A 15,880-nucleotide genomic window follows, 5' to 3' on the forward strand; every position below is an offset into this window, starting at 1 on the left:
AAAACAATACAGAAATTCAGGGCACTCAGATTGAAAAATGAACACTTTCCACATTCAAAAGAGAAAGAGCTACATATTTTTGGAGTTACATACATTCATCATCCCATTTATAAAATCCAGAACTCATGGCTGCTGGGCACAAAGCAGGATTTAATACTCTTCTGCTTGGGAATCTTTGTTGTTTTTTCTCTCCTTCCCCTCACTCCTCACCCCTTTCCCACCCCATCTCCTCTGCTCTTTTTATTCTTCATAGTTTTGTGCTAACTTCAGAGCTGAAGACATGTCATTGATCACAGATTTATATATATAAGCAAAGAGCAGGAATGCTACAATAATTTCTTTCTCAAGGCTTAAAGATAGATGATAGGTCAGGACATGTTACTTCATAGCCAAACATACTGAGGCACAGAGCACCATGGCAGTAATTTGAATTGTGAGTGCCAAAAGCGCTTGTTCAGCACTAACAAAAAATAGGAGAACAGTATAATCTCATATTCTTATTAAATTTTAAAAAATGAGAGAGTAATGCCAAGGTTATGACATGAACTAACAAGACCAAAACAAAACAAAAAGTCAGTTTTCCTAATGCTTCATCCTCTGTTAGCAGGCATATGAGAGAATAAAAATAAGTCTCGTGGCATGAGTTATGGACGAAGTATCTGCCTTTAGCTTGGAATTTCCTGACATTTTCCAGCTTGTGACACAGACACAATGTGATTAAACAAGGGTTTTTCTCCAAATTTAAAGTTGTATTTTTTTAAAGATGAGTCTAATGCTCTCTAACTTATTTTTAAATAGGAGCAGATGCCTCTGTTCCCTGAGCTGACTACCAGATCCTGAAAAGCAAATGGAAAAAGGAGGCTTGCTTGGGCAGAGGCTGAGCAAACAGTCCTCAGTGCTTGCCTTCCCCTGCTCTCTGGCTCCTCAGAGCAGAGTGCATGTTCTTCCACAGGATCACAGTGAGGCAAGACGCCACCTCCTTTGAGTTGGGTTTCCCTTTGACCCACTTGGGGCAGTCCGTTGAAGAAGTACAGCCTTATAACCGAGCTTATGTGGTGAGCCACAGCAACATCCTCCCCAAGAGAAGGAAGAAAGAGTTTGTGTAAAAGAAAAGTGGGCATATGGACAGATGTGACGACCAACTCAGATGGCCTCTAAGGTGCTTTCTAAGCCCAGCGTTCTACAAGGCTCTAGTGGGAGCATGACACTTAACAGGAGGCATTCCAAAGCATGAGGGCCAGCAGGAACTTGGAAGTGGCACTGAACCTTCACGATACATGGTTTTCTACTGATAAAGACATTTCTCTATAAAAACAAACCCTTATTTTTGATTGGAATCTATACTTGTTTACCTATCGGTCATGACCCTTTGGAGATAGTAAGTAAATACCATCCACTGTTTAGCACGTAGTGCTTTTATGTATGTGCATATTTACTGATTGTGTGTGTGTGTGTGTGCGATTTGCTCAGAATCCAGTGTGAATCCTCTACTTATCCTATTCGTGTTGTTAGTTCACAGAATCTTAACTTCGCAGGTTATAACGGCTACAGTTAATGCATATTGAGGCACAGTAAAACTTTACGTCAAAAAATCATGGGAGAGAACAGGAGGGAGGGAAATATCATTCCATTCTTACAATTGTATCTATGAAATTTATGAAATTTATTCTCTATATTAACAGAAATGATAAATAAAAATAATTTTAAAAATTATCAAGAATTGAAAATATTTTGTATGAAGATAAACTTTTTGAAACTAATTTCATCATTCTTCACTTTTCTGAATACTTACAAACCATCCCTTCAATAAATAAATTATGTATGAAAAGGTACATAAGGAAATGCAGAGCACTTTGAGAATTCAAGCATCAAAGATCACCCGGTTCTTAACACTTACAGTTTGAACAGAACTGTACTAGTGTTGTGATAAAAGCTTGTACAATTGATTTAAAGATGTGCATTAGTATTTGGCCTTTAAGAACACTTGAAAGCCCCTAAAATACAAAACTTGGAAGTTCTTGGAGGAATTTGCTTGCAGGCAGTCTTTGGTTCTGTAAGATTTTTACAATGTTTAGGTCCAATAAATGTTGATTCCACAAAAAATTGGGGAAAAATAATCAAAATTTCCTTACTAGTCTTAATAGACTTCAAAAAATCTGATGGGCCTGGGGCCCGCACTGTGGCATAGTGGTAAATCCACCGCCTGCAGTGCCAGTATCCCATATGGGTGCCGATTTGAGTCTCGGCTGCTCCACTTCCGAACGAGCTCTCTGCTATGGCCTGGGAAAGCAGTAGAAGGTGGCCCAAGTCCTTGGGCCCCTGCACCTGCCTGGGCAACCCAGAAGAAGCTCCTGGCTCAGCTCTGGTCATTTTGGCCAATTGGGGTATGAACCAGCAGATGGAAGGCATCTCTCTCTCTCTCTCTGCCTCTCCTTCTCTCCTTGTGTAATTCTGACTTTAAATAAATAAATAAATCTTAAAAAAAAAAAAAAACCTTATGGGTCTGAAAGAGTTTTGGACTGATCCAACGGAAATGAACTGGGAAGGCAGACATGTTTTATAGAAGGTGAGAATAACTGAACATGGAACCTCAACGGTGACATTAGTTGGAATACATCACTCCCTCTTAATGCTCCTAAAGTGCTTTTGGGGGACCTATTAGAATATTGCCCCAAATCTCTCCTATAATATAATTTAGTTATGGATATGCCTGTCTCTCTGATGCACTGTTGGCTCCCAAGGAAGGAAACAATATTGTTTATTTCTGTCGATTCTGTAACTATTTTTCCAAAGATTAAAATGCTGACCACTGAAATAATTTGTTCCTTTCAGTCTCTCAGCTGTCTTGACTGACTGACTATACGTTTTCATCTGGAAGTGTGGTACCCACCTCAGAGTTGGCAATGTAGAATAGAACTCTTGCTTTCTGCTTGTCTCTCAACATCTGTTTCTTCACCATGTCAATAGAAGCCACAATTATCCACCTGTTTCTCAGTACAAACTCTGTAAGTACCACTTCCTCATTTTACTTTCATGGGTATCACGGCATAATCAGTGATATTAGAAGTGATATGTTAAAAGAAAAAAATGAAATAGTAAGTTTAAAATCCAACTCCACAGCCTTTGTGTTGTTTTATTGGGCTCACCATTCTCAGCAATCCATCCCAAAATGAAGGTTGGATGTTTCAGAGGCTCTGAAATGGGATAGCCTTTGGGAAATGGCATGGGTGTGTTTACATCATTTTTTTGTCCTACATATACACACACAAACACACCCACATGCACATACATAGCCCAGTTTTCAGAGGATACTTCAATCATCTGTGTGCTGTGAGGTATACTGATTTTGAAGAACTTATATTTGAAAAAGCATCCACATACACGTAGGAAAATAAAATCACTTTTTGAGTAAAAGACTTAAATATTACCAAGTAATTGTGCACAAAACTGTGAAGTAAGTGATAAAGACGCAGTTGCGTTCAGAAGCAGAGATGATTGTAAGCAATAGTGATTCGAGAAACTTTCACACATATTTTACTAAAATATATATAAAATAAGGATTGTACTGAGGCTGAAACAATATTTATTATCATTATTTTGCAAAGTACTGAGAAATGCAAATTACAGTACAAATTCAATTAGCATCAATTGCAGTAACTGGTAATTATGAATTGGGTCTTGATTTACCACAGGCTATCAGGCAAGCCTTTGGTATGCACATGGGCCTTTCTCCACAGCTCTTCAGTAAGCTGCTTAGCTCTCTCCTAAGAGCCCCCTTTCAGAGTTGTCTGAGCCTTTTCAGACCATTAGGGGATACTGCTAGTTTTTGTAGCATCTTCAAACAACATCTCAGGACTTTATTGCTATAAATTCATCAAACTCCCAAAAGGGAAGCCTTGTGACTTAAGAAGATGTAAAATAAATGCGGAACAAAATGAGTTGGTTGTTATAAACTCTGAACTAAAGAAGACAACCGGAACACTTTTTGTTATTTAAGCACCTTTGAGATGGTTCAGTTTTCATTCACTTGAGTTTCTTCAGTAGAGAATTTTTTAAAGATTTATTTATTTTATTTGGAAGGCAGAGTTACAGAGAGGCAGAGGCAGAAAGAGACAGAGAGGGAGAGAGAGGTCTTCTATCCACTGGTTCATTTCCCAGATGGCCACCACAGTTGGAGCTGTGCTGATCCAAAGCCAGGAGCCAGGCGCTTCTTCTAGGTCTCCCATGTGGGTGCAGGGGCCCAAGCACTTTGGGCCATCTTCACTGCTTTCCCAGGCCATTGCAGAGAGCTGGATTGGAAGTGGAGCAGCCGGGACTTGAACCGGCGCCCATTTGTGATACAGGAACTACAGGCGGTGGCTTTACCAGCAGCACCAGCCCCAAGATATTTTTTAAGATGTATTTTTTTATTTATTTATTTACAGAGAGAGGGGGCGACACACACACTGGATTCTTTATCGGAAAGATTTCATGAGGCAGTTCAATATTTTATTGCTCTTTGTCAGTCTCGTTAACAAAGGGGAATAATCCACTAAGAAATGCATAAATGGGGGCCAGCACCATGGTTTAGTGGAAAAAGTGAGAGGCAGTTCTTGTCCTGTCTGCTCCATTACTGACTCAACTCTCTACTATGGCCTGGGAAAGCAGTAGAAGGCTTTGGCCCCTGCACCCACATTGGAGACCTGGAAGAAGCTCCAAGCTCCTGACTTCTGATCAGCCCAGCTCCAGCCATAGCAGGCATTTGGAAAGTGAATCAGCAGATTGTGGGGACCCATGAGCTGGCCATGGGCCCACATGCTAAGGCTTAGCTTGCTGACCGTTTGCCGGCTCATGGGTCCCCACAGCAGATGGATGACTCTCTCTCTCTCTCTCTCTCTCTTTCTCTCTTTCTCTTTCTCTCTCTTTCTGCCTCTGCCTCTCTGTAACTCTGACTTTCAAATAAATAAATCTTTTAAAAAAAGAGCCAAAAATCATAAATGCACATTAAACTTATGCTGTAGAAATCTGAAAATTGTGTGCCTGGAAATGCCATGGGCATTTTATGGATTGTGAATTCTCAATTTTCAGTTTAAAATTATTATAATCATAAAATTTTTGTAGATCTTTAGAAAAACTCACTTCTTCCTCAGAAATCTGTCTGAAACTGATAAGCTTCATGAATCCTTTGTATAGAAGAATACTTTGAAAAATCTAGAGTTTTATGGTTGAAGCAAGGCCATTTAAATCTTAAATCATATTTATTTATACCTGATATATTCATCCTGGTTATAACATATCCTTGTGGTCTCCAAATTGCAAAATGGCAAGGGTACAAGGGTAGTGTAGGAGTGTGTCCATTGTCTATGATACATTGTTTGTCACAGTGTCTGGACTGTTGATTCAACTGATTTTCCCAAGGTTAGGGGAAGAGAAGTACAAAATGACCCTGGTGGACGTACAACCCATCCATTTTGATGCCAGGCCCTGTCTTATGGTGACCATCAAGATGCATCCTACTACTTTGCCAAAATCAGGACAATCAGTTCATTTCTAATATTCTTAATTTCACATAATATAGTTAATTTTATTTATTTACATAAAACATAATGATATTTGTTTCTATTACAACTTCCCAGATGTTATTCATATAGCAAGAATACTGTAGGGAAGTTTCTTTGCTTTTCATCTTATGGGAGTGGTCTTTCGTATATGAGGTATACTTAACAAACCAAAAATATGCTAGTACACAAAGCCATTTACTTTAAAGTTTCAATAAAAATATTATCTACTACAAAGAGATTTTCTCCTTTTTAAAAATATTCATTTGAAAAGCAGAGAAACAAAGAAAAAGAGAATCAGTGAGAAAGAAAAAACAGAAGAGACCTTTCATCTACTAGTTTACTCCCCAAAAGCCACACAGTTAGGGTTTGGCCAGGGACAATGCCTAGAGAAAGAACTCAAAATCCAGGTCTTCCACATGGTTAAGGGAAATTCAATTACTGCCTCCCAGTGACTGAAATAGTAGAGAGCTGGAGTTGGGAGCCAGAGTCAGAAATCAAACCTGGCTACTCAAATGTAGAAAGCAGACATCATAAGTACTAGGATGAACAACCATTTGCTTCCTATTTTAATATGAACTATAACTATTAATACACACACACATTCTTTCATCTGTTATATAGTTGTATATTTCTAATAAGGTAGACTTCAACTCAAAATATAAAAATAAATGCTTGATGATTAATTAATTTATTTTTAAAGAGTTATTTATTTATTTGAAAATCGGTGTTACACAGAGAAGGAAAGGCAGAGAGAGAGAGGTCTTCCATCCACTGGTTCACTCCCCAATTGGCTGAAATGGCTGGAGCTGTGCCTATCTGAAGCCAGGAGCTTCTCCGGGTCTCTCACATGGGTGCAGGGGCCCAAAGATTTGGGCCACCTTCTACTGCTTTCCCAGGCTATAGCAGAGAGCTGGATTTGAAGTGGAGCAGCAGGGTCTTGAACCGGCACCCATATGGGATACTGGTGCTACAAATGGCAGCTTTACCAGCTATGTCACAGCACTGGCCCTAATGCTTGTTAACTTAGAGCCATCCTTGCTAATTTTAAAATTGTATTGACTTGCTAATGTTAAATTATCATACATTAGGCCGGCGCTGCGGCTCACTAGGCTAATCCTCCACCTTGTGGCACCGGCACACCCGGTTCTAGTCCCGGTCGGGGCTCCGGACTCTGTCTCGGTTGCCTCTCTTCCAGGCCAGCTCTCTGCTGTGGCCAGGGAGTGTAGTGGTGGATGGCCCAAGTGCTTGGGCCCTGCACCCCATGGGAGACCAGGATAAGTACCTGGCTCCTGCCATCGGATCAGCGCGGTGCGCTGGTTGCGGCAGCCATTGGAGGGTGAACCAACGGCAAAAGGAAGACCTTTCTCTCTCTGTCTCTCTCTCTCTCTCACTGTCCACTCTGCCTGTCAAAAAAATAAAATAAAAAAATAAAAAAAAATCATACATTAGCCTGAAATGAAGAATTATACACATGGATTGATACTATGAAGCTGCTAAAAGGAGGTAGAAAGGAACTCCTTGCCAAAGGACAAGGATGTATTACATCACTCTTGTCAATGCTGTATTTCAGCATCCTGAGTGATAGCTTAGTTCAGCAGCTCCTGTTTGGCAACAGGTGTATGATTGCTGAAGAGAGCAGGGCATTATTTCTATTATTTCTACAACCCAAGTATTAGAGTCTTCCAAATTTTCCAAATTTTCAGTGTCAACATTCCTGTGAGTGAGAATAATTAGGCTTATTTTTTTTCTCATTATTTCTAGCATATTTTAATAAATACTAGACAACATGCACAATCTATAAGGTATGTATGTCATCATCATTACTCCTTAGAGTCTCTGGAACTCAGAATGCATAAAAGCAAAATAAATGCTCATGGTTTTATAGCTATTAAGACAAAGCTGAGATTTCTGATTTTAACATGATTTTTCTCTTGAAAGGTGCTACCCATGACCCAGAAGTCTTTTTCCATCCTCCACTATTTACAGCTTTAAATATTTAATTATACTTTAAAATCTCTCTGAGTGTACTACAAATTCTTTAAGTCCTGGTTGAGAAAGTACCTGGGTCTGTTTAAGGGCTGTTCCATCTCTGGAGGAAGCTCCTATCTGGGGTACAGAATACCATACAACAGAGTGCTCCAAATGTATCCATGAAATAAAATTAAGATGGATGTCAAGGTCAGGCCTACAGTGAAGCAGCAAGAGAATTTATATCCCAAATAGTAACCTGTGTCTCAAGGAGCAGGGGAGCTTCAGCCTGAGCCTGTGCATTCGCAACTATTTGTAGAGCCATGAGGGTCCAGGCTGGGCCTGAAAGAAATGAAGACTTAACTGGATTATCTGACAAGATGGAGGAGTTGATGGGCCCAACATGATTTCTATGAGGGTTTATGTACCTTAAGGGGAAGATGGAGGTGTCAACATTAAAATTTTTTGTGGGGGCAATTTTCCTAACCTCCTTAATGTCCAAGATGCATGGACTCAAGTATTTGGCTGAAGGTGAAGAAGCTGGGAAGTCTCTGTTAGGTCAGGGGAAGGATGGATAAAGGGATCTGCAGTCACTGAGTGTGAGATGGTGAGGGGTAGCATGACCACCCCACCTCTGTGGGGAGGAAGGCGTCCTCTGGTACTGTGGTTGGCAGTGTTGGATTATCAGGGTCTGTTTCAGGGAGTTCTGTAGGTGCTGTGGGCAATGGTGGGAGGGTAGCACCTTGGTAAGGAATATAAGAGCAGGAAGGAATGCCACAAACCATTAGAGGGGCACACCTTAAGCAGCTCCCCAGCTCCCAGAAATAACCAGGGGAGACTTCAAAGAGGTTCACTATGTGTGTAGAGAGGTCACATTAGAGTTATTTTAGCTCTTAGGCAGACCACATCTGCATCCATGGTACAGTGAGCAGGGGGAACATCTGAATCAAAATTCATGGAGACTGCTACTCTTCTTACTGGGCAGTATTTCAAGGTTCTGATCAATACAACTGCAGGCCCACCGACTCAGGCTATGAAGCACTGCCTCATTTCTGTTTCTTAGAGATGACTCAAGTAGGGGCCTGAGAAACCACTGGGAGCTGTACTGCTGTACTTCACTTTAAATAATTCAGCACATGATGTGTGGTTGCTTATTGAGGGTAAGGTGTTATAGTAAGGACTTTGATCAAAACTGGTTAGGATGTAAAGAAATTCCAAAAAGAACAGTGCAAGGGGACAGAACGTAGTTCTAGAATCTTATAGATTTCCATTCACATTTAAGAATGTGTTTTGCTCAAACAATCTGATGTTTCTGGACACCAAACCTCTCCAGTGTTAAATGTGAATAATATTTTGCGAATGCAAAATTGAGATGTGGAATATGACTGGAAATTTCCTTGATATTTCCAGGTATGAGAGTCTAAATGCTTCATAGAGATTGGACCCTGTAATGGCCTGTTTTGTTTTTAGGGAGAAGACAATTCAAATAAATATGATGGAAATGGTTTAGGGTATTTAAATTGAAGAATCCATAAGACAATTTTTGATGACTTAAATACAGAATCTCCCTCACGGTAGGGTGGTGAGGATCAAATAAGAGAATGAATGAAGAGGAACTTTTTTTTTTTTAAAAGATTTATTTATTTATTTGAAAGTCCCAGTTACAGAAAGATAGGGAGAAGCAGAGAGAGAGAGAGAGAGAGAGAGAGAGAGAGAGATTTTCTATCCATTGGTTCACTCTCCAAATGGCTGCAACAGCCAGGGTTAGGCCAAACCGAAGCCAGGAATCAGGAGCTTCATTGAGGTCTCCCATATGAGAGCAGAGACCCAGCTACTTGAACCATCTTCCACTGCTTTGTTAGGTGCATCACTAAGGAGCTGGATCAGAGAGGGGAGAATCCAGAACTGGAATTGGCACCCATATGGGATGCTGGCATCACAGGTGGCAGCTTAAACTACTAGTATCCTTTTAAAATGCAAAACATCAAATAAATATTAGCCATCCTAATTGCTACATTGCATTCTTCTACATAATCTAGACATTTGTCTTGTGTTTTAATCCACACTTCTACCTTTCATACTTGAGATCCCAGACTTGTCCCTGATGTTTGTGGGAGAATGCAGCTAACAGCAGCTTCTGAGAGTTTCCAGTTTTCTGTTTTCCCAGACACTGGTGATGGACACTGAAGGGGGTGATATACCACCAGTTATGTTGGAGTCTTTTTCCACTAGGCTTTATCCTTTCCACATCTTGAATTCATGTGAAAAATGGCCCAAGTAAAAGTTTATTTTTGTCACAGTTTCTGTCTTCTTTTGAGTGAGGAGGTAGATTTATATTATTTAAAATATATTCCCTCATTTTTAATATAATGTGTCTGATCCAAATCAAACTAGCAATTAATAGGCTCCTTTGCCCAGCATGTCAGTGTGCCCTTTCTTTCTGTTTGAGTTCTGCTTTCTCTCACCTGAACTTCCTTCTATTGCCATACTCTGAGGCGTCTAGAGGAGTTATCCTTTTTTTTTTTTAGAGATTTATTTATTTATTTGAAAGTTGGAGTTACAGAGAAAAGGGGAGGCAGAGAGAGAGACAGAGAGAGAGGTTATCCATCCACTGGTTCACACCCCAATTGGCTACAATAGCCAGAGCTCACCTATCCAAAGTCAGGTGCCAGGAGCTTCTTCCAGTTCTCCCACATGGATGCAGGGGCCCAAGGACTTGGGCCATCTTCCACTGCTTTCCCAGGCCATGGTAGAGAGCTGGATCAGAAGTGGAGCAGCCAAGACTCAAACCAGTGCCCGTATGGGATTCCAGTACTGCAGGCGGCAGCTTTACCCACTATGCACAGGACCGGCCCCTAGAGACATTATCTTGACATGATAGTTAGGCTAAGGCTTGGGGAGAGACAGCTAGCTGGGAGTCAGGGATGTTCATATGCAATTAAAATATCACCAAAGAAAGAAGGGAATGAAGCTCACTGGACAACCTCCATTCAAGACAAAGAAAAGTGGCCTGGTTCTGGTAATCCAGTCTGCTGAAACATTTATTGTTGGGTGAATCAACAACTTGAGAGACAAAAAGTTTTTTTTTTTCCTTAAAGTAGCACATAAACTGTGAGCAGAATTATGTATTCTGTGGCCTCCCTCCAACTCCTTTATAGTTAAACCTTTGAAAGCAAAATTTTGATGCTGCAGAATTGGGGAGTTTATTAAGAATTTAAATTAACTAAGGGATTCTGCAACACTTCTACATCGCAGAGAAAGGGCCCAACATTTTCTGGTCCCAGGTTGACACTGCTGACATGGTAAGATCACAGGACCTGGGACTTCTAATACTGTTTGAAAATATTTCTCAGCTTCCACACACCCTTTGCTTTCCCTACTTCCTTTGGAAGAAAAAGAGTTTTGTCTGATTCCTGTACTACGCCTTATGTGACCATACGCTATTATGGTGTCAGAACACCTTAATGAAAGCAGCATTGTTAGTTCACAGTCCTTGTTTTTTTTTAGGTTTAAGATTAAAAAATTGTACCTTTGTAGTCTCTCTCTCTCTCTCACTCTCTCTCTGGGTGTGTGTGTGTATAGAAGACCTTATTTTCTAATTGTTTGTTTTGCACTGTAAATACTTGTGTACAGCTTTTGTCATCTCATTGGAAGCTCTACTGAAAGTTTGAGTAGCTTATCTGGCCTATGTCCTCTTGACCTATTATCAGTATTCCAAAAATGTTGGGATGTGACAGAATATATGTGTGGAAATGCAAGTATTGTGTCTCTCTTCTCATTTCTAAGCAGTGTGTATGGAATCTATGGTCATTTTTCATCCCTCTAAAGTATGTTCTTAGAGTAACTGAGACTGTACCTTCAGAAATATGGTGTGAAACCTCCTGCTAGACAATGACAGATTATTTTAGGATAAAAATGACATACCTGTTTATATCAGATACCTGAACACTTAATGTTGAAAAAAGGCAAAAGCCTTTTCTTTTTGGAAAGGCCAGATGCTTAACTCAACACCTACCAGAGTATGCTGTGAGAAATAGTAGCTCTGCCAGACGAAAACTTGATTCCAAATGTCTAGAGTTTCATGGAGAACAAGTTTGGAAAACCCCATTAATACTGTTAACATACGCAAAAAATCACATTTTAACTGCCGGAATTCTCAACAATTTTAATAAGCTAGTAGGTTCTGTGAAGTCCTCAGGGAGGGGAGAGAGTTCATACACCCCAAACCATTTTGAGAAATGTAGGCTAGCTTGTTGGACAACCACTTACTAAGAATGACTCATTCAGGCATATTGTAGGATCAAGATAAGTAACAGAGGAGCCACATTTTCCCACTGAAATCACCGACTGAATAAACACTTATGGGACTCTCCTTGGCCAAGTCTGGAAATAGTTTAGGTGTAAATTAAATGGCTTCCAAAAGTTGTCTGGAAAAAATGCTTCTTGAATATGAGATACTGGTTTAGTGCTGGTAACAACTCCCCAGAAAGTGAAGCTTTAAACATAGACAGCTGGCCAGAAGAACTGACTCCTCCCTAGGAGATTTGGGGAACATTGAGGATGGCTGAGTGTTTTCAGAGTGATGTCAGAAGAGGGGAATTTGCATGTAACATTGGAGAACTTAGGAATTCTCTCTTAACATGGAAGTCAGTCTTTCTGCTTGAAAGTCTCTAACATTTACAAATGTCCATGTTGATGAAAATAGCTTCATGGCGGAGGTGTGGAATTCCTAAGTTTTTCCTGGTGCTGGGCTAGAAGGATGTTCATACAGGTTTTGTGTGCCGAATGGGGTAAAACTGCTGGACAATTTCCAAAAATAGTTTTAGTACCAAAAGAGCAGAACCTGATTGTATTAATAGACAGGTGAAGTGAGGTTTCACTTTTTTTTTTTTTTTTTTTTTGACAGGCAGAGTGGACAGTGAGAGAGAGAGACAGAGAGAAAGGTCTTCCTTTGCCGTTGGTTCACCCTCCAATGGCCGCTGCGGCCGGCGCGCTGCGGCCGGTGCACCACGCTGATCTGATGGCAGGAGCCAGGTGCTTCTCCTGGTCTCCCATGGGGTGCAGGGCCCAAGTACTTGGGCCATCCTCCACTGCACTCCCTGGCCACAGCAGAGAGCTGGCCTGGAAGAGGGGCAACCGGGACAGAGTCCGGCGCCCCGACCGGGACTAGAACCCCGTGTGCCGGAGCCGCAAGGCGGAGGATTAGCCTAGTGAGCCACGGCGCCGGCTAGGTTTCACTTTAAAAGTTAATTATTCAAAAAATTTGAGGGGGCTGGCCCCATCTAGCAGTGGCGCAGTGGGTTAAAGCTGCGGCTGGTAGCACCGGCATCCCATATGGGTGCCAGTTTGAGTCCCGGCTGCTCCTCTTCTAATAAAGCCCTCTGCTATGGCCTGGGAAATTAGTAGAACTCCTTGGGCCCCAGCAGAAAGTGTGGAAGTGTGGAAGACCTGGAAAAAACTCCTGGCCCCTGCATTGGATCAGCTCAGCTCTGGCCATTGTGGTCATTTGGGATGTGAACCAGTGGATGGAAGACCTCTCTGTCTCTCTCTCTCTGGCTCTAGCTCTCTCTGTAACTCTTCCAAATAAATAAAATAAATCTTTAAAAACAAAGAAATTTGAACACAAAAGTGATGATAATTAAGAAAATTTCAGAAAATCTGCAGATGAACTCTTTAACAGGGGGAATACCACAGACATCCTCTTCTCTCCTGAGGATGGCAGAGTGTGATAATTCACAATAGAAGCACCAATAGAAACTGAGAGGTCTCTGTGTTGGTCCTGCAGCAGAAAGACAAGGTGTTCATCAGATAGTTCCAAAGTCCTGGGTATGCCCCAAAAATCCACTGGAGGCAAAGCCAAGAAACCACCTACATATTCAACTTCTCTAGCTTCACATTAGAAATTTATATTTTTTCCCCATTGTAGGTCATAAAATATATAAAAACAAGCTGGATTGTTGCAACGCATGATCCAGGTATGTAATAAATTTTTGTAACTTAAAACTTTTCTTTTTTTTCTTTATATGTAAAAAATTAAGGCGATAGACCAGGCTGTACAAATGGTTCTCAATATGCTAAAATTCAGACTGTTTTCAACATTCAAATCTGAAAAATACCATTCCTAAAACTACTTAGACTTTCTCTTACATTTTTCAGAGGTTAATGCCATAAAAATTGTAAGTATCACAGTTTATTTATTTATTTTTTTTGAGAGGCGGAGTTAGACAGTGAGAGAGAGAGACAGAGAGAAAGGTCTTCCTTTGCCGTTGGTTCACCCCCTAAGTGGCCGCTGCGGCCGGCGCCTTGCAGACGGAGCGCTGTGCTGATCCGAAGCCAGGAGCCAGGTGCTTCCTCCTCGTCTCCCATGCAGGTGCAGGGCCCAAGGACCTGGGCCATTCTCCACTGCACTCCCAGGCCACAGCAGAGAGCTGGACTGGAAGAGGAGCAACCAGGGCATAACCTGGTGCCCTGACCGGGACTAGAACCCATGGTGCCGGTGCCACAGGCAGAGGATTAGCCAAGTGAGCTGCGGCGCCTGCCGTAAGTATCACCATTTAATTTTGAATCATGAAGAAGGATATTTTACTATGATATAATAATTACTTATCTTTTTAAACATTGGCTAATGGAGGAACAGGGAAGGGAAAGATGTTCAAGGTTTTCATTCTAAAAAATAATTGCAATGTTATGGCTAAAGTTTACAATTCTGTTTAATGTCTAATGAAAATCAAGAGAACAGTTTAATATTTTTGCTCAGTTTATCATCTTTCATTGACCTTTCTAAATGTAAAGGCTTAAACATCTGCTGATAGCTTAGAATAAATAATAATTTTATATGTTTAACACTTTAACAAAGAATATATTTCATTTGATGAGAGTTCTAGTCGAAGTAGAAGGAATTCTCAAATTACTGGGCAACTGATTTTAAATGTAAGCATGCTTTCAAGAGCATGGACACATCTTAATAATTGTTTCTGTATACTCAAGAAATCCTAGACCAAGCTTGAGTGACCATGCAGAAGACAAGGAAATATCTAAGACTTTATGATTGAGTTGTATAGTAAAATCATTAACAAAATGTGTAATTAAAAAAAGCTTGATGAATAATAAAGACATTCATGAAGAAAGAGGACTTTATAGTAATGATAGGATTTGAATCTGACATTAAAGGAGGGATAAGAGGCCTGGTGTTGTGCCATAGTAAGACTGCTAACTGTGATGCTCGCATATCACATGGATGCCAATTTGTGTCCTGCCTGCTTCTTTCTGATCAAGCTCTTTGCTAATGACCCTTGCCACCCAAGTGGAAGAATTGGATGAAACTCCTATCTTCAGCCTGACTCATCCCTGGCCATTGTGGTTACCTGGGGAGTGAACCAGAAGATGGTAGAAGATCTCTTTCTCTCTCTGTCTCTCCCTCCTTCTCTGTAACTCTTATTTTTCAAATAAAAATAATAAATGTTTTAAGAAATAATAAATGATGGCTAAGATTGCATTGGCTAGAGATGATTTCTCCAACTTGCTACATGTGAAGAAGTGAGAAAAGCTTGAAAAAGACTGTAGCAATAGGAGCTGTTAGCTCTACTTCTAGGGCCAGTGAATAATATACTTTGTTTGAAGCCAAGAATTTCTATGGGCCAAGAATAGGAGAGCTATGAGATTCCAAGATAGTGGATTAGGGAGTGACATGCTGTACAGGCTTAAGGATAAACAGTGAAGAGAGAAGTAGAGGAAGTGTACTCTCAGGGGAAAATTGGAGAGAAAACCACATTGGAAGTCCTACAGGAGGAGGAGGAATGCCACGGACCTGTGTAGACGGTGTGGGCACACAGCACAAGCACAAGCACAGAGGTGAAATCACACTGCAGCAAACCATGGTGAGATAGCCAGAGGGAGAGCAGTGCTTGTGCCTGGACTGGAACCACGGGGGCTGGAAGTTGCTGGTGGTTGCCAGTGGACCCAGTGGAAGTGGAGGGGGCACGACTATCTCACATCAGCTTCCCCACAGTTGCACCTGTTGCCCAACTGAGAGAGGGCAGGCACCATTTTAGATTAGGGCAGCAGCTGTGGAAGCCTTATGTGTAGGCACAGCAGCTGATTGAGATGGGACACCTAATTGGCAGTGCTGGTGGCAGTGTTGGACAGGCAGCAATATTTGGCCAGTAGCTCTTGTGTGTGTGTGTGTGTGTGTGTGTGAGTGCGTGCGTGTGATTCAGAGATTCTAGCTGAGGAAACAGTCCACAGTCCCCACTGACTTTGAGCCTGGTGGGAGGTGGCTAAGCAGCCATGTGGGATGATGGGGCTCCTGTAGCCTGCCAGGATCAAGAAGCCTAGGCAGAGATGTCTTGGGGAACATCTATCTTTCTGTTGAC

The 15,880-nt window shown here is 41.2% G+C and overlaps 1 long non-coding RNA gene across 1 annotated transcript; it reads left to right on the plus strand.

Moving 5' to 3' along the window:
- The first annotated feature begins 930 nt into the window (after window positions 1-930).
- LOC127493233 (uncharacterized) lies at window positions 931-15,001 on the plus strand. The gene is made up of 5 exons (XR_007923348.3): window positions 931-1,378; window positions 2,833-3,005; window positions 13,435-13,483; window positions 13,879-14,048; window positions 14,784-15,001. It is a non-coding gene; the product is annotated as an uncharacterized LOC127493233 (long non-coding RNA).
- The last annotated feature ends 879 nt before the right edge of the window (window positions 15,002-15,880 follow it).

Source organism: Oryctolagus cuniculus, chromosome 5 (genome assembly GCF_051225735.1).
Source record: "Oryctolagus cuniculus isolate XC-2025 breed Fujian yellow rabbit chromosome 5, ASM5122573v1, whole genome shotgun sequence".
NCBI classification, from domain to species: Eukaryota; Metazoa; Chordata; class Mammalia; order Lagomorpha; family Leporidae; genus Oryctolagus; species Oryctolagus cuniculus.